General features: G+C 39.8%; 1 protein-coding gene across 3 annotated transcripts in view; it reads right to left on the bottom strand.

Moving 5' to 3' along the window:
• The window catches only part of LOC116067271 (multiple epidermal growth factor-like domains protein 11), a 190,032-nt gene extending 170,953 nt beyond the window's left edge, over nt 1–19,079 (bottom strand). For all 3 annotated transcript variants that reach the window (XM_031323672.2, XM_031323670.2, XM_031323669.2), the window contains exon 1: nt 18,813–19,079. The gene's annotated coding sequence lies outside the window, so the exon portion shown is untranslated. The remainder of the gene's footprint in view (nt 1–18,812) is intronic.
• Between the last annotated feature and the right edge of the window lie 1,138 nt (nt 19,080–20,217).

A 20,217-nucleotide genomic window follows, 5' to 3' on the forward strand; every position in this document is an offset into this window, starting at 1 on the left:
ACACACAGCTGACTACTTTGCAAGTAGATGAGTGGAGTTTGGCTCAGACATACACACCATTGTGTATGTCGCGTAAGCGGTTCCAGGAAAGTGACTGCATGCGTCCACGACAATGCACAGAACATCGTGGCTGAGCGACCTGTACAAGTCTGCAGCTGTCCACGGAACATGGAAAGTATGAGCCGAGCCTTTCGAGACGGATGAAATGGGACTTTGTTGCCTGTTTGTCAGTTAACGGTTAATGATAGGTTCACGAGTGTAGGCCATCTCAGAAAAAAACCCTCTAAATTAGCAACCCTAATATAAAACATTGATTAGTGCAGCTTTAAGTCGTGAAAGCACTGCATGTTTAACGCCTACATGAAAAAATACATAACTTCCTAAGTATTGAACTCTCCCTCTCAGAGCTGTGCCTATTGACAGACAGTAAGAGGAGTTAAGCCAGGAGGCTGTGGGTTAGTGGTGATATTCCAATGGGTGAGCTGCCACACATAAGAAGACATATCAGCACTATTTGTAAAAAGTCACACACAGCCCCGCAGAGGACGGTCCACCTGTCATTGAGATAAACTGGTTAATAATTGACCATCACAGAGCTGAAGGGGGGAGCACCGGGGTTAAAGAAAAACCTTAAGTTATTTTGTATGCAAGTGTGTGTATGTCCTGTGATGGAAAGACAAGAGTTAGGTTTAGGTCAGCTAGATTGTGGGATTTCTTTAATGGGAAATGCACTTGCTGCATAATAATGGCCATATCTCAAAATGTACTCTCAGGGTAGCTGCAGGCTTTTCAATTCTATCTCAATTTCAAACTGTCCGAGTGCATCTGCTGCCAGAGCACGTGGCGTTCAGATGGTCTGAAACAATGCGACTCTGGAGGGCTTACATTTTTGGTAATACTGATTAAAAAAACATCCACTTGAAGATTGTTCATTTTAAACAAGAACTTCAGCTTCATGCAGTGAGAATGAATGTGTCTTTTTATCCTCATGTTTGCATATAGCGTGCCACTGCTGCATCCATTGTCAAACTATAGAATTGCACAGCTATCTCATGAATTCAAAATAATTTTAAAAGGTACATGCATTAAGGTCAGAAAGACTGCATGAGAATAAACTATTATTTCTCCATTATGTAACTTCTTTGACCAATTTGCTGTCTAATTAAAGGGCTACTTTGCCTGTTTCAATCCAGCTCTGTGTCATTTTTGTGTGGTCAGTGTGTTTAAATGAATGGTTTGTGCCTTCCCACCGTGGCGCCAGCACACAGAGCTCGGAGCAGCTGTGTTCTGCTGAAAATCCGCAGGATGACGCAAAACAATGCATTTTTCCCCGTTTTTTTATTTAGCGTCATTATCTGGTAAAAATGTGTCCAATCCTTTATTTTATGACCAAATAAATGCAAAGACATTCCCATCAGCCTCTGCTTTACGTTGGGTTTACTGCTAATTAGAACAAGTTAGCATGCTAACGTTTTAAACTAAGATGGGAACCAATGTAATGTTACTTCCCAAACATCAGCATGGTAACATATCATTGTGAGCATGTTAGCATGCTGACGTTAGCATTTAGCTCAAAGCACCGCTGTTGTGAAGTACAGCCATGCAGAGCCGTTGGCGTGGCTGTAGACTCTTAGTCTTGTTCCAAATGAAATGTGAATCAGCAGTGATACAGTATAACCTGCACATAGTGTTATAGCTGTAGCTTTGATCAGAGATGTAAAGCTTGTTTTGCAACATTACATCCTTCTTTTAGCCCTCTACCGCAGATACACACAGAAACAAAGTGAAATTTAGACTTTGTTTTGTAACTGCAAGCAGATCTCATTTCTCAGAAGAGTAGAATGAAAGTTGCATGAGAAAAGTCAGAATGAACTATGGAGTTGTTAAATATTTATTTGATATTTTACACATTGCATGTACAACGATTTGGTAAATATGTGATTCCAGATCGTTTTCTGCAGCTTTTACATTAAAACACATCTGTAGAAGCTGGATGACAGACACGTTGCCATGGCCGCTTTGTGTTGAGTAACACACATGAAGGATACATTACATTTATGGATGGGTTAATATTTACTTTTAAAAAGCCAAATAAGCCAATTGCACAAAGTACCTCTTAACTTCTGGGGAAAAGTTAATCCTTAACTAAACCCTTTTAATGCTAACAGGGCTTTATCACCCGTCTTCTTATTAAACAAATCTACCAGCCTTTAAAACCTCTGAGGATTGTCAGTCATAATTAGTATGTTGTTGCAGCTCTGCTGCCAACATGAAAGCAAAAGAAAGCAAATTTATCTCCAAAGTTCCGTCAGATATTCGCTTTAGAATTCACATCAGAGCACATGAAGGTGTTTCCAATGCGCAGCAGCACACGGCAATCAGCACTTTCCTTCATTAGCAGACTGAAGGTCATCTTTAGTGTCTTAGCTCATATGAAAATGCTTCGGCAGATCCTCAGCTGAGATAAGGTGCAGCAACAGCAGCTTTAGGTTTAGGAAAGAAACACACGATGGAAGTCATTCATGAAAACTGCACCCAGGTTCAAATTAATGAAGGAGTTACTCATGTTTTCAGCAAATGGTGCTCAAGTCTTCATGATGAAGACACTAATTGTCCAGATTGATCCTTCCCAAGGCTGGACTACTAACCATGCAGAGCGGGGTACCGCTTCAGGGCCCAAAAAAATCCCATCAAAGTAGCAATGACTTTGTGGATTTTCTTTTGTTTTTGGGCCATTTCTAGGCCTTTTAATTGGATAGTTTAAAATACAGAGACGAGAGGATATGATGGGAGAGGGATTGGCAAGTCGCCAAACCTCTGACAATCAGGATGACCAGACTAATAAAAAAATTACAAATTTCTAAGGTAAGGGTCTTCACAGGTCATTTCTGCACCAGGGCCCCTTGCTGGGTTAATCTTGTTTTGGCCCTAACTACATCTAACCAAAAGTCTGCAAAGCTTTAGAGCTTTTAGACAAACTCCAACTAGTGGCTCAGAAACAGATGTTAAAATTGAAACATACAGATAAAAAAAGGAGTTTTTTGTCTTCTTGAGGCGGTAGTATGGCTGCCCCCTAAAAGTTCAATATTAGAATAATCAGTCGGAGACCCCTTTGTCGACTGAGGGTTCTTCAAGTAGAGCAGTGGTCTTGTTTTTTTTTTTGTCAGTCAGAGTGAGCGCTCCTCCCATGTTGCTCTCCACAGTAAAATCATTCCACTAAGTCAAGTCGTCCTGACCGCCCAGGGAAGAGTTTAGCAACTGGTACAGCAACTGAAACAGCTGATCAGTCAGGCTAGTTCAGTGTTTGCTACGTCAGAACTAATTCAGCAAAGGCGTTTCCATGTCCCATGTAGCATCAACTCTTTTTCAAGAAAGGCAAAAAAACTCAAGCAAACATTCATATTTTTGTTTTGTCGAATTTTACGGGGTTTCCATACTGCTTTTCTAATGTGATACTTCAAATGTGCACAAAAATACATTCATGGAAACACGTCTACTGATACCTGGACAGCATCAGGTTCAGTTAAGCTTGCTTTACCAAATCCTTCACAAGTAGAGCACAATGTTTTTCTGATGGTTAGCAGCTGTCACAGTGCGGCCAGTAACTAACCCCATAGAGACTCTCGACAGACAGATTGTCAGAAAAGCAGGAGGATCACTTTACAATGAGCAAGTCTTGCTGTGCCGGACTTAGTATAATCCACTATAATGCTTCCAGCTCTCAGGTCTTCTGTGAGGGAAGCTGTCAAGGCTGGAAGTCGACAGCTTCATGTGAAGGCCCAATATGAGGAGAAAAAGTAACTAAACTCTCAGAAGAGAGAGGCTATTCAGCCAGTGAGCACTTCTCTAATCTGACTTGTGTTTTCTTTCAGAGGACACTGACAAGTGCTCTCTACATGTTCGGGGTAGAGTCAAAATAAATGCAACAGCAGAATTAAATTCTTCCCTCACTCAAAACCAGTGGCTGTGCAGTGTCACAGGGCGATCGCCGCTATAATTTGATTCCACTCGTCTCCCAGAGCAGGCAAGGTCATTACTTATTACGAGGAACATAATGATTTGGATTGTCCGTCTCCAGGCTCTCGCGTGTAATGAATGCAGTGAGAAATGCCAAACAAATCTCACACAAATTCCCAGCTGGCATTATTTTAGACTTTTTTGGTTGCTATGATCACTTCACTGTGAGACGCTGTTGAGGCTGTCTGAAACAGCTCTAAATTTCGGAAATAAAACTCTTTACAGATGCAGTTCAACGTGCAGTAAAAGTGTTTTGTGTAATTGACTGTTTTTAGGATAGTACATTCATTGACATGAATAGGGCCTCCATTAAAGTGATGGTTCAGAGTAATTTCACCCTAGGCTGCTTTGCACCTTGACCTCGAGCCAAACAACCCCCCATAAGCTTTTTTCCCTTGTTATAACGTTGGTCGAGTTAGCGTTATCAGCTGGTTAGCTTAGTGCAGGCGCTAATGGATCCACGTTTGTATCTCGTAAATTACCCCACTAATAATGGCCGGAATGATACCAAACTTCTACAGTAGTACAAATAGTTTCTGTACTTATAAAACGAGGCATTAGAAAGTTTGTAACTACACCAGAAGTATGAAGTAGCAGTATGTAAGTACTGCGCGATAGCGGCGATAGCGCGGTAGCAGCCGAGAGGAGTATCCATCAGGCAAGTGTTATTTAAATATACTTCTGGTGTAGTTACAAACTTTCTAATGCCTCATTTTATGAGTAGAGGAACTATTTGTACTACTGTAGAAGTTTGGTATCATTCTGGGCATTATTAGTGGGGTAATTTACGAGATACAAACGTGGATCCATTAGCGCCTGCACTAAGCTAACCAGCTGATAACGCTAACTCGACCAACGTTATAACAAGGGAAAAAAGCTTATGGGGGGGTGTTTGGCTCGAGGTCAAGGTGCAAAGCAGCCTAGGGTGAAATTACTCCGCACCATCACTTTAAAGAAATTCTAACACTTCTACGATTTTGTCAACTAATCGATTGATTTAATCGGCAGATCTGTTAAACTGAGTTTCTCCACAAAAAATGATGATGCAAAAGCATCACTTTAAATCTTGTTTTTTTTCCAGAGATGTGCTCATAAGTTTCATGGAAATAAGTAATTCAGCACGAAAAAAGCACAAGACATGACTAATCAGAATCAGAAATCTTCGTCCACAAATACCAAAACAACCGATTAGTTTGGGCTGCACGATTAATTAATTAATTCTGAAGCTGTTATCGACGTATTTTTCCCATGACGATAATATCGATAATTTATTCCTGTTGATAGTTGGGGTGGGGGGGAATCGATACAGCATAGTATCGCAATATTTTCCGTGGCAATACTGTATAGATACACAGACGCCAAGTATCGATCTTTTATTATGTATGTGTCAGTCAGTTTGTCTGCTTGACGATCCCATTTTGCAGCCATAAAAATTGAAGTGAGATGAACAAACAGAGACATTTATCTTTTTAGATAAAACAGATGTTGACAAAGTTTCCTTTTGGGGACAGAGTCAGTTGGAAAAAAGGTCATAAATTGCAATATATCGCAGAATATTGCAATATGTTTAAAATCGCAATATTATCATATCGTGACATAAATATCGTGATGATATTGTATCGTGAGGCCTCTGGTGATTCCCACCCCGAGCTGATAGGCCGACTTTCTCCTTAAAAACATTCTACTGCGTGTGTAGTCACGTGACTTCGCCCGGACCAGTCAGCCGCATGGAAAGCATAATGGAGGATAACTCAGACACCGAGTCCGAGTCAACTGAGCAACTTGTGCCCCGTCGTCTGGAAACATTTGGGCTTCAGAAAAAGAAGATTTAGAACAGCGTGATTAATTAATCGTACTTTTATTGTTATCGAGGTAAAATGTTAATTAATCGTGATTTTGATTTTAGGTCATATCGTGCTGCAGCCCTAGATGTTTGGATTCTAAAATGTCAGAAAATGGGGGAAAATGTGGTTCAGTGTAGGGTTGCACGTTATTGACAAAATGTGATATTGCGATATCAATATTAATTTTGATATTTTTAAACATATGTAAAATTACAAAACTTATGGGAAAACTCATCAAAATACATTCATAACAAATACAACATATAAAATAAATAAAGAGAACAGGACACAACTTTTCTTTCTCTTCTCTGATTCGTTCCGTTTTGTTGTCTCTATCTATTTCTTCACTTACACTGTCACTCTCTCGAAATATGCACACACGTGGTATGCTCCATAGGGTTTGTCACGTAGTGGACCTGTTTGCTGACGTGTACTAACATGTGCAAGTGGCACGGTAACTGGCCAATGAAACATGAGCATTATAGCATATCAAAGTGTGGGTTCTGGATGTCCTCCCCCAGGGTTATTTTGAGCATCAAAGACAAATTTCCTGCATGATACACTTTCATGCACCAATGTAAGGTGGGAATACCTTTATTTATCCTATGAGAAGGAAAACACAGATGGCATTGAAAATATATAAAAAATATAATGGAATATATAGCAGTAAGGGGGCGTTCACATCAGGGACCTAAGCCTTGATCACAAAAGTTGAACCCAAAGCAACGAGGACAAAATAAAATAGGCTACTTCTATTTGTCTTAAATGTGTGGTGAAGGGAGGATACTGGCGTTAGTGTAGGCGGAGCATTGGGGCCCGGTCGCTATGCACACACTACGTACACACTACCACTGCGCTCAGCGGGTCGATGAAGGATGAGAAAAGTCTCTCTGCATGTTCCTGCAGTGTTAGTTTAGTTTGCTATCACATTACTCGACCCAATATTTGTGTACACTTCAGATATTTGTAATACAAATATCTGAAGTGAAAGTTCTGTCACAAAAATATGTTGTTGCGTGTCATTGGGCATTTTTAAGTGGGTTTATGGAAATCCTGGAGATTTCTTAGTGGGTATACTGTGTATACCTGCGTATCACGTAGACTACACCACTGCGTCAGCCTGAAACGGAGTCACAAGCCTCGTCATGCTGCAATCCATATCATTATGATCCGCCAAGAGAACAGAACTGCTAACGACGCACACAGAAGTGAAACTAGGTTGGTGTTGACTGTGGGGAAAAAAACACATTTTCAACCATGTAGAAAAACCTCTTGTAGAGTTGTTAAATAGCCATCTATTTCTTTTATTGTATTTGTCTGCATTGTTTTTAAGATTGGGAACCTTAAAAACAATGCAGACATTGACAAAGTTTGCATAAATCTTTCTGTCTGTTTTTCCATCTACTGTGACACACGTATTGTTGTGTGAAAATTGAGATATTTAAAATAAAGTTTGATTTCTACTATCAGACAAAAATCAAGGCTCTGAAAATCAACACCAAAAGAACACACAGCAGGGTTTGTTTTTTTCAAACACAGTGTGCTCACCGTTGAGCGACTGAAAGGATTTTGGGTGGGAACTGAGAGAAAAAACTGGAACTAGGGCTGGGTATCGCCAATGGTTTCCTGAATCACTTTGAATTCACAACTTTGCGATTGGATTACATTTTTGATATCAACTGCATGTAGGTTAGGGAAATTTCAGTTACAATACCAACTTAGCTTAAATATAAAAGAGATTGTCAGAGACTTCTAAATTGTGCAAGCAAGAAAACACCCTCAAATATGTTTTATAATGCACCAGGTTAATGCTTACATTAAGAATTGACCCCCAATTCTTGGGGGGGTGGGTTATACATCCATGGTGAAAAGGCATATATTGAAAGATTGCTTTAGGGATTTTATTAAATTGATATCAGATCACTCTAAGAATCGATTGTTTGAACCCAGCCCTAACTGGAACCAGGGAATTTTTAGGATTTTGCTTTAAAAATGACAATTAATGGGGCGACCTGTAGCTCACCCAGTAAGAGCGTGCGCTCCATGTAGGCTGAGTTCTTTGCAGCGGCCCGGGTTCAGATCCGACCGGCAGTTAGGGTTGAGCATTGTTTGGATTTTAACAATTCTGATTCCAATTCCGATTCTTCCTTTCGATTGCGGTTCTTATCGATTCTTGATTCCGATTCTTTGAGGGGTGGAGTTGAAACGGGTCACATGCTTATTTCACAAATAAGAGGAAAGTTGTATTTTGATTCAGTGGTGGTTTGCAGTTTTACAGCTTTTTCAACGTAAAGTAAAGCCACACTAGAGCGCCGCTTACTGTGCTCCAAGGCTGCAACACAACAAGCGGCTGGCCGCTACGGAAACCATAACTACCGCATATTAAATTTGGAATCCATGATCAGATTTGAAACCAAATCCTCTAACCCAGGGATCTTCAACAGGGGGTCCGGGGCCCCTAGGGGGTCATCAGAGTCAATGAAGGGGGGCCTCCAAATTATTGTTAATTTTTGAAAGTTTTTTCAAGAATTAAAAAGTTTTAACATGAATCCAACATATTATTAGCAAATATAAATACCCAGTGATGATAGGCTTACTCGCCTATAGGTAAGGTCGTCACTAAGATCCACAGATACAGTTCATCCTGAGGATTCACTGTGCCACATGTATGATTAACATTAAAACATGATTCATAAAATCATGCCAACAATTTTTAGGCTATTTTAATACCTTAGTATTCTATGCAAAGAAAAATATGTATAAAAGCTTTAGGCCACGCTACAAGTTATTGTAGGCCCAGTTTAATATGCAACTTCATTTTATACAATATATGTAGTAGTGGGTCCCTACTCCGTCTCTATTTCAGTTAAAGGGTCCTTGGCTTAAAAAATGTTGAAGACCCCTGCTCTAAACGATTCCAATAAAGAAACGATTCTACTGGAATTGTAATTGTTTAAACGATTCCAAACAGGAATCGGTTCTCGATGCCCAACCCGACCTGCAGCCCTATGCTGCGTGTCCTCCCCCATCTCTCTCCCCCCTTTCCTGTCTATCCACTGTCACTATCAAATAAAGGGAAAAGCCCCAAAAAGTAATCTTTAAAAAAATGACGATTAATGAATGTATTAAACTTCAAACTAGCAATTTATTGACTCGTTTTTTTCATCCTTCACCCCCTCAGACCTCAATGATCAAGGCAACAATATGATAGATGCTGTAACAGTCGACCCACAAACTTGCTGGAACAAAACACGCGACCCTGACTGAAAAACCTGCCGCTCTCTCGCTCGCTCTGCGCAGCAACAAGATGCAGCATGAAGCCCCCGGATGTTCCGTGTATAATGTGTTACTCAACCATTTTCCCCGAGGAGAGCAGTCATGATGTTTTGTAATGGTCAGCTCCATCACCCTCCCTCCTGTCCACTCCAAAATACCCACCAGGCAGAACCACTTAAAAGTCTTTCATGTTGCTTTTTCTTCTCCTTTTTCTTCTCCCCCGCTTGGCCTTTGTTGCAGGATGAATAAGCCGCTGAGAGCTGATGGGCTGCTGGCCCTAATGCTCTCTCCCTTTTACCTCCACCTTATGAGCTTTTTGAATTTCATGACTGATGTTTTGTCATTGCCTCATCCTGATAATGAGAGAACAGCGCTCAAACGTCTTGACATAGTCTCTCCATAATTCATAACTCTTTGTCTTTGTTGCAGACACACCTTCTCGGCTGTTACGCTCTGAAACGCCATAAATAACACACCGGATTTTAAATCCCCGTTTCTGAAGTGATAAACAAAACGTATGCACACGGACGAGTAATTCGTAGAAAACAAGGACATCTGTCACTGCCCAATGTGAGTCGAGTGCAGATGTGAGTCGCGCATGCGTCACTTTGCGACAAGTAGCCTACAAGATGCTAATGGCTTTTTGAGCTAACGCACAGTCTATGAGCTAACGTTAGCAATCAAACAATCATAGATAGCTAAAACGTTTTTGAAATGACTGCTGCTGCTGGCTACAAGTTAGCAATCAAACACAATAAAGGCTGTCACTTGAATGGCGTTTTGAGCTAACGTTAGCAACCAAACAGTCATAGATAGCTACAACGTTTTTGAAATGACTGCTAGCTAAAAGTTAGCAATCAAACACAACAAAGGCTGTCACTTGAATGGCATTTTGAGCTAACGTTAGCAACCAAACAGTCATAGATAGCTACAACATTTTTGAAATGATTACCATCTTCTGTTATTGTATGTAAAGAGAAACGTTTATTATTTTATAGATTTCACAAATTTCAGTATGACACGTTATGCCGTAAACAGTTTAAATCTGAGCATGCGCAACTCACATTTGCACTCGACTCACATCAGGCAGTGACAACATCCTAAAGATTACGCTGCATTATGACATCCGCCTCCTTACATCCTGATAGGTCGGCAATGTAACATTATTTTTATCGTCAATTTTTTTCTTGATTAATGGATTAGTTGTTTGTAGGGCTGGACGATTTATCGAAAATGTATCGACATCGAAATTCTGAAGCTGTTAGACATATGTTTACCATGACGATAATTTCGATAATTTATTCCAGTTCATAGGCCAACTTTCTCCTTAAAAACATTCTACCGCGTATGTAGTCACGTGACTTCTTGTCTGGAAACATTTTGGCTTCAGAAAAGATGATTTAGAACAGCGTTCTTTTATCGTTATCGAGGTAAAATGTGCAATTAATCGTTTAAAAATTAATCGTAAACATTTTTGATTTTAGGTCATATCGTGCTGCAGCCCTAGATGTTTGGATTCTAAAATGTCAGAAAATGGGGGAAAAAATATTTCCCAAAGCCCAAGATGACGTCCTCAAACATCTTGTTTTGTCCCCAACTCAAAGATATTCAGTTTCCTGTCACAGAGGAGAGAAGACACTAGAAGATATTCATATTTAACAAGCTGACATCAGAGAATGTGCACTTTTATTTTCATAAAGAATGACTCAAACCCAATTAATCAATTATCAAAAATAGTTAGCAATTCCTTTAATAGTTGACAACTAATCAATTAATCTCTGCCGTTCTGCACCCTAAAGCTACCTGGACCAAACAACTAAACGATTAAATCAAGAAAATAATCGCATGATTAATCGACTATGAAAATTTGTTGCAGCACTAAACAAAACATATGCTCATGGATGAATAGTTCTTAGAAAAAAAAGCCCCTTTTAAAACTAGAAGCTCCTAAAGATTATGCTACGTTATGACCATCCACTCCTTACAGCTACTTGGTATCATGTTGTGCCCCACATGTGCAATAATTAGGTTTGGGCATCATTTGGATTTTAACAATTCTGATTCCAATTCCGATTCTTCCTCTCCGGTTCTTATCGATTCTTAATTCCGATTATTTGAGGGGTGGAGTTGAAACGGGTCACGTGCTTATTTCACAAATAAGAGGAAAGTTTGATTTTGATTCAATGGTGGGTTGCAGTTTCACCGGGCTTTTTCAACATAAAATAAACTAGAGCGCTGCTTACTGTGCTCCAAGGCTGCAACACAACAATCACCTGGCCGCTACGGAAACCATAACTTGTGCATGTTAAATTTGGAACCCATGATCAGATTTGAAATTAGATCCTCTAATCCGGTTCTCGATGCCCAATCCTAGCAATAATGCATAAGAGCTTCAGGCAAAACTTGCTATGCAAAAGGCAGCCAGCCACAGTCGTTGGAACTCCAATACAAGATGTCCTTGAGAAACAACAGCCAGTGTTCTCCATTTATCAACACTGATTACACGTATTGATCAAACCGAACATAAAGGATTCCCAGTTGAAAGGGTTCAGCAGACTGGAAACACAGCGGCTGTCGCTGCCGCTGAGGATCGTGATCTGTCCGGACTGAAACAGACAGATCAGTTTAGACTCTCACGCGGCGTAATCCATCTGACATCAGCTGTTACATGAGGTCAATCTTTTTCTTTTTTTAAGATTATTTTTTGGGCTTTTCCGCCTTTAATTTTTGACAGGACAGCTAGGAGAGAGAGGGGGAAGACATGCAGGAAATCATCACAGGTCGGATTCAAACCCTGGACCTCTGCATCGAGGCATAAACCTCTCAGTATATGTGCGCCTGCTCTACCACTGAGCCAACCCGGCCACCACATGAGGTCAATCTTTAACAGCATTACGCCAGATCTTTATTATCTGCCCATATTCCATTTTGCATAAATGATCTGTTCATGTTTGAGATAATACAGGGAACATTTGTAACTCAATCGTTCTGTGAAGGATAAACACAAAATAAAGTACAAATTAAGAACTTAGAATCCACTCTCTTTATTATCTGGTCATATTCCATTTTGCATGAATTATCTGTTCATGTTTATGAACAATAATACGGAGAAAATGTGTAATGCGGGAGTTCTGTAAAGGATAAACACAAATTAAGAACTTCCTTTCAAAGAAAACATGAGATCCACTCTCTTATACGTTACAGCTTAGTTTGACATTAGCATGTAAAATAGAAAATAAATTGTGCCCAGAATCATTTTATCTTTTTGCAAATATTGCCTGACGTTCTCAAGGCTCCAAAACGAGCATGAATATGAACAGCATTTTGGACTGAAATAGGAATGGAAATGGAAAGTTTAATGTGTTGATAGACTTCACAAATAGTACTTCCAACCGTGTGCACAGAGATCATTGAATTTTCAGAGACAAAATGCTTCCACATACCCCCCCCAAAAGAAAAGCCCCGGAGGAACAGTACACTGCTTGCTCCAATAGTCCTGCTGTATTCTGTACCACATCAGGTGTTTAATGGCTTTGTGGTTGCGAGGAGCAGCAGACTGTTTGGTTTGTATGCATGGGAGGGCAGCTGGCCTGGAGGAACTAGTTTCTGCTGGCGACACACTTCAATACTCTGCCCTCACCAGCCTGTTATTCTTTAACCCTTGTGTTGTCTTTGGGTCATATTTTACCCGTTTTCTGTCTATGGGCCCTCTCTTGCACCCAGCGCAGGGCAAAGCCCGACGCAAGTGTCTTTGCTAGTTTAAGACCGACGCAGTTGTCAATTTCCTGTCCAGCGCCCACGTTGTTTAAATAGCAAATACACCATCTGTGCGCCCATGGGCGTGCTGGTCTTACAGGGAGGTGTGTTCAGGTGCACTCTGGGCGTATTGCTATCTTGAGGCAGCGGGGAGTGATCGCGCCATTGACCAACAGAAACCTGGTCTAAAGTCAATAACGCAGCATTTCATTGTTATTTTAACAGCAAATTAGTAAAATGCTCCTAGGCTCGTGCACAGTGCGCACACTATGCTTGTTACACACACACAGTGAAGCGCAGCAGCACACACACATGCAGAAGATTACAAATAAAAATATTACGGTGCAAATCCTCCATCATAATAGCAATGCTCCAAGGTACAAACGTGCCTGGCTTTTAAAGGGAATGGGAGATGATCTCTGATTGTTTTTTTGCATGTTACGCCCAAAACACACCTATGAATTAATGAAGACACTAAGTACAACCCTTTAGAATCATGCGCCCGGCACACCGACCCTTTTTTCCGCCGTCAAACTAGCTAAAGTGGATTTGGACACGCCCTAAACCCACCTGCGCCAGGCGCTTCACGCGGTGCGCTTAGATCGTTAAAATAGGGCCCTAAATGGCTAATTCACAAGTGTAGGAGTGTAGAGGGAACAGTTATTTAGATGTGGCTCACAGGGCATTTGAAGTGCTGGGGGGGGTTTTTTCCCATGGGCTTGAGAATAAATTCTCAATTAATGACTCCTACTGCTGCAGCCACAAATAACTAGCTAGACTACTGAAGGCTGTCCCAACCATAATTCATTCAGATTGGATTTTTCCAAAGAATGGCAGAACATTTTCATTTTTAGTCTTCATTTTTTCCGACAGACTTTTTTATTTAGATATCACCTCCATTTGACTCTTGACTCATAATAAGAGCTTGTTGATATTAAGTACCTTAAAGTTATCCCTCCAAACACATTTTAACGCATGTAAAAATATCCGGTTATGATAAATATTTTGTTTAACCCTTGTGTTTTCCTCGGGTCATTTTCAAAGTCTTTTTATATCAGAAATATGGGTTTCTTTTGACCAAATTGACAACAAATAATTGTTTAAATGGTTTCAAAACAGTATCCTGACTAAACGTTGACATATACCCACTCAACATCCTCTGATCTTAACTATTAGTCGAAATAATTCAAAATTTCTGCTTTTTTTAAACAAAAAAAAATAGTTATAGTGTCATATAAATTAAGTTTATTGACCGTGAATTAAAAAAGACAAAAACTTTTAAAAAGCGTCAAATACATCAAAAAAACAAGTTCATGGTCGACGGGAAGACAACACAAGGGTTAACATTGTTTTTCACACGTAAAAAGTAAAAAAACGACTCTGAAAAGAAGCTGGAAGCACATGTACTCTTTCTCCCTCATTGAGAGAATTCTGGATCTGCCCTCACACTCGGGCTGCAACTAACCACTTTTTGTCATTGATTAATCTGCCGACTTGTTTCTCGATTAATCGTTTGGTCCATAAAATGTCAGAAGATAGCGAAAAATGTTCATCCCAGTTTCTCAAAAGCCAAGGTGATGTCTTTAAATGTCTTGTTTTGTCAGTCCAAAACCTAAAAGATATTCGGTTTAATAACGTAATACAGAAAAGAGCAGGAAATCTCCCTATTTGAGAGGCTGAAACAGCATTTTATTCAATTTTTGGATTAAAAACGATTAATCGATTATCAAAATAGTTGGCAATGATTTTTCTGACGATCGACTGATCGGGAGCGTGCCTATGTTCCCACAGCCCTATGTTCCACATTTCTAAGATTTATTTTTACAAAATTAGGCCCTGTGTTCCCACATTTAATTTTTCATAAATTTGTATCAGATTTTATCCCCCTAACCCTAAAAAATGTTGTGGGAGGATAGGGCTTAAATTGAAGGGAAATGTAGGAACACAAGACCTAATTTTGAAAATGTCCTAGAAATGTGGGACCATAGGACTGTGGGAACATAAGGCCTAATTTTAACAAAAATCTTAGAAATGTGGGAACATAGGGCTGACCCCGACTTATTTTTACTTTTACTTATTATTACTTATCGTTGCAGCTCTACCTTGCGCTGCTGTACACTGACCGGTGAAAGATCAGTGTGCATCAAGATTTCTAGAAACATCGGAAAGATTCCGTCATGCATGTTTGAGCCTCACGCCGGGTTCGGACAGGAGGCGAAGTGGTGCAAACTCAGAGGCTGGAACTACGCGGCCGCCGATCGTTTCGGCGTTCTGTCTGAACCCGGCGTCAGTCAGACCCAGACTAGGATAAGAAGTCTGTTGTGCACTGAAATTGTCGATGGCGTATGAGCAGCGTTCAAAATGAACTTTTTCGGGGCGACCTCTAGCTCACCCAGTAAGAGCGTGCGCCCCATGTAGGCTGAGTCCTTTGTAGCGGCCCGGGGTTTGAGTCTGACCTGTGGCCCTTTGCTGCATGTCGTCCCCCATCTCTCTCCCACCTTTCCTGTCTATCCACTGTCACCACAAATAAAGGAAAAGGCCCTTAAAAGAATCTTAAAGAAAAAATCAACCAGCCATGTCTGATTTTACCAGCCACTCTACAGATTACCATTGTTTTTTTGGGCTGGTGAGTAAAGCAAATTCTGAATCCTGCATATGACAATTGATTATTAAAAACATTTGATAATTTCCAACTTCAACAGAGCTATAGTCGCCTTGATGAGAACAGGAAACATTCTTATATACATCTACAGTGCTGCTCATAAGTATTCATACCCATGCTAAAGTTGACTAAAAAGAGAAATATAAAAATCATCTTTTGGAAATTGATCTTAATCTCTTAATTAAAAAAATGAGGAAAAATCCGACCTTTTAAGGACACCAATTTTTTTTGTGAATGAATAATGTATTGTAAATAAATAAATGTTCTTCCTTAAAATACAGGGGCCATAATTATACATACCCCTATGTTAAATTCCCATAGAGGAAGGCAGATTTTTATTTTTAAAGGCCAGTTATTTCATGGATCCAGGATACTATGCATCCTGATAAAGTTCCCTTGGCCTTTGGAATTAAAATAGCCCCACATCATCACATACCCTTCACCATACCCCCACATCATCACATACCCTTCACCATACCCCCACATCATCACATACCCTTCACCATACCTAGAGATTGGCATGGTTATTAGCCTAATAGCTAACTGAGATAAGATCCATATCAATGCAAATCAAACCAGCTATTAGGCTAACTGAAATAAAACCATGCCAATCTCTAGGTATGGTGAAGGGTATGTGATGATGTGGGGTATGGTGAAGGGTATGTGATGATGTGGGGGTATGATGAAAGGTATGTGATGATGTGGGGGTATTTTAATTCCAAAGGCCAAGGGAACTTTATCAGGATGCATAGTATCCTGGATCCATGAAATAACTGGCCTTTAAAAATAAAAGTCTGCCTGCCTCTATGGGAATTTAACATAGGGGTGTACTGACTTATGTCCCCTGTATTTTAAGGAAGAACATTTATTTATTTACAATACATTATTCATTCACAAAGAAAATTGGTGTCCTTAAAGTTTGGATTTTTCCTCATTTTTTAATTAAGGCTTTAAGATCAATTTCCAAAAGATGATTTTTTTTATTCCTCTTTTTAGTCAACTTTAGCATGGGTATGAATACTTATGAGCAGCACTGTAGATGAATATAAGAATGTTTCCTGTTCTCATCAAGGCGACTATAGCTCTGTTGAAGTTGGAAATTATCAAATGTTTTTAATAATCAATTGTCATATGCAGGATTCAGAATTTGCTTTAGCATGGGTATGAATACTTATGAGCAGCACTGTATATATATATATATATATATATATATATATATATACATATATATATATATATATATATATATATATAGAGCACTCTTCTTTCAAAAAAAAAAAAACATGGTTTCAACTTGCTTCAAGTACAAGCCATGTGCTCCGGTGATCCTGAGATTTAGGTCTTTAGCCATCTGCCATCCATCTCATTTACTTTGTTTTTTTCCTCTGAGAGAAATGCAGCTTTTTTCAACCTTTTTGTCTCTCATCTTTCCGGAGCCCCACAGTACTTGTTCAGAGCACAGCCCTCTCCTGCACACACTCCTGGCAACTGGTGCTGAAATGATTCTCCATCTAAACTGCGTTGCCCCCACCACTACCACCACCTCCACCTCAGCCAGCCACACAGCAGCATCTTAAAAAGTAAAACACATTTTAATTAAAGTAAGAGCTCAGGAGTCGTCAAAAAGCTACATTACTATTATTACAAAGGCACATTTGTGACAGACGTCTCCGTGACATATTGCGCAGCACGTTCCCCAGCTACAGCAGCCACTTGAGGAGAGAACACAAGAAACTGATCTCTCTCTCTCTCTCTCTCTCTCTCTCTCTCTCTCTCTCTCTCTCTCTCTCTCCTTTGAGCTTTACATGCTCGATTCATTGAACACAAATATTCTGAATATTCAACCTATTTTAACGATTGAATATAATCTTCAAAAGAGACGTGACCTGAAACCTCGTATGTATGAATAATCAGCAACACTTCAGTCTTGTAGCCCATCAGCTTTTGGCACACATTCATGTGCCTTGCTCAAGATCGCCATCTAGTGCCGACAGTGTGTTCGTCCCTGTGTAAAGTCTGCCTGCTGTGACGCCTCGGGGGAAATCAATGGAAATACTACAACAACAGCAATGCTCATCCTGACTCATCTAATTAACATCAGAACCTCAGACAGAGTCCAGACGTCAAGGACCGGAAAACTGTCTCAAAGAACAGCAGCGGGTTTCCAGTCCTCTGCACTCACAGTAGCTCGCTGTATCTTTGAGTTTAGTTAGCAGCTCACTTCTTCTGTCCTACAAGCTACTTGATCACAGCTAATTGCATTGAGCCGTCGGCCAAGGTCGACTACGTCCCGATTAGATCACTGGAATAAAAGCCAGCAGAGGTCTGGGACAGTGTAGTCTAATGTATTGTAGTGGGTATACTGTACTGTATATTGGCCAGAATCTGCCTTTGGGGGAGGGGGGGCCATATCATAGTGGGGGGACTGGGTGTCCTCCCCCAGGGAAGTTTGGAGCATCAACGACTTCATTTCCTGTATTCTGATACACTTTTATGCACCAATTTACAGTGGAAATCCCTTTATTTAGCCTATGTGAAGAAGGAAAACACAGATGACAATTCAAAATATATCAAAAATATAACGGAGAGTATGTTGTTGCGGGTTTTAAGTGGGTATATGGAAATCCTGGAGCTTTCTTAGTGGGTATACCTGCGTACCATGTAGACTAGCCTACACCACTGGTCTGGGACCGGAGGACTGCACAATCAAGTGAAGAGATGGAGAACAAATCAACTTGCAGTAAATAAGGACAAACCCCAAAGTGACTGCATGTACAGAAAAACATACAGTGTCATAAAAAAGGAGCTATGAGACAAACTTTTTTTTTTTTCTAGGCAAGCCAGCCTCAAACACAGACAGTAAAAACAGTGATAATGTGAAGAAATTAGAACTGGAAAGAATCTGCCAAGTTAATATAAAAAGGTCCATCTTTATTACAGATGGCATAATGTTTAATTGTCTTGAGTTATACCAAGTCTGGTGCAAAGTCTTGTAATTACAATCCTATATTTAACTTGAGCAGGATACTCTACAATAGAGCTCCTAATATTACAATACATCAACATGCATGCAAAAAAATAAATACAGGAATGTAGAATATAAAATAGCCATCATTAGTGCGATGTTGTGATTATAAACTCCCTAATACGAAACCACACACTTCCTCTGTGTCAGGTTATTATCTATTATATTATATTATATTATGTGTGTAAAATAAGTAATCAAAAACATGACAGGGTCAACAATAACGGCTTACCTGCAGGAGGGGTGCTTCTTAAATAAAGTTAATTCTCGCGCGGAATATGGGATTGCAAATAAACATGCTATTTAAAAAGGAGCGTCCTCAGAGACGACACGGGAGAAACTATGCTTAAAAATACATTTTCTGAAAGATGTCGATGTAGAAACATGAGTAAAGTCCTCAGCATCCGTGACGGTGTACAGTAGTTGCCAACTTGAGCTCAGTCTCCCCTCTCGGCTGCTGCTGCTCTGCTGCAGCGCGACCAAAGATCAGCGGAGGCAGCGAGAGGAACAACCCCACCTCACCGGGAAAAAAAACAAACACTGATGCTTTGCGGTTTTTGATCTAGCGGTTTGAGTTCCACTACAGCAGGGGTTCTCAAACTTTTTTCAATAATGTACCCCCTTGTACCCCACCCCTGTCTAGCGCAAAACATTTTTACATCTATATAAAGAGGAACAATACAGTGTCGGCAGTGACAGATTTACTAAACAACAACCTTGTAACTGAAAAAACATTTAAATGCTACGATGCTATTTCAAATGTTCAGAATCCATCACGTAATGCATTCATTATTAGAGTATAGTTATTTTAGGAATGATGCATGACATATTTTTAAATGTTAGTGTTAATGTTACATTTTGCAAAAAGATCACGTACCCCCTGCAGTACTCCAAAGTATCCCCAGGGGTATGGTATTTGAGAAACACTGCACTACAGTATCGAAAAATAAATAAATAATAATAATAATAATATATATATATATATATATATATTCGATATTTGAAGATAACATTGTTTAAACCAGTAGCGTTATCGGGCAGAAAAACACAAAAAGCACTCTTAATGAACATTTAGCCAGAACAAACACATGAAAAAATACACAAAATGAACATTAGCCAGAATTTACTAAAGTTAGATTATGAATGCAGGAATGTTACATGTAACAACGTATTTTTTTTTTTACACTGTTGTAGTACTACTTTGTAGTAAAGACCTGAAAAACCGTTTCGTTACTTCTTCCACCACGGTCATGGTTAGCATGCTAGCAAAGCAGAGCAACATGGCCGCCCCTTTCTCTTCGACCACCTGTTGAACTGAAGTCCAATATTTACCGGTATTGTATCTCTTGTTTTCTCTGCCAACTCCTGAGAGTTCACCTCTCCGTTTGGCATATTAACGTTATTTTTTTTTTGTATCAGTCTACCTTTTGTTATGAGCTGAAAGTGATTGTAAACTAAATGTACGGGTGCTGAGCGCGCGGAGACATATATCCCGACCACCAGAGGCAGTGCTGAGCATCATCTTGGATTTTGTTTTTCATGGGAAATCTCGAGGTTTTTTCATTTAAATAAATAACTGTTATATCAAATATAAATCACTGATGGGTAACACAATGGTGATTGAACATATGGCTCAC

The sequence above is a fragment of the Sander lucioperca genome, chromosome 3 (assembly GCF_008315115.2).
Source record: "Sander lucioperca isolate FBNREF2018 chromosome 3, SLUC_FBN_1.2, whole genome shotgun sequence".
NCBI classification, from domain to species: Eukaryota; Metazoa; Chordata; class Actinopteri; order Perciformes; family Percidae; genus Sander; species Sander lucioperca.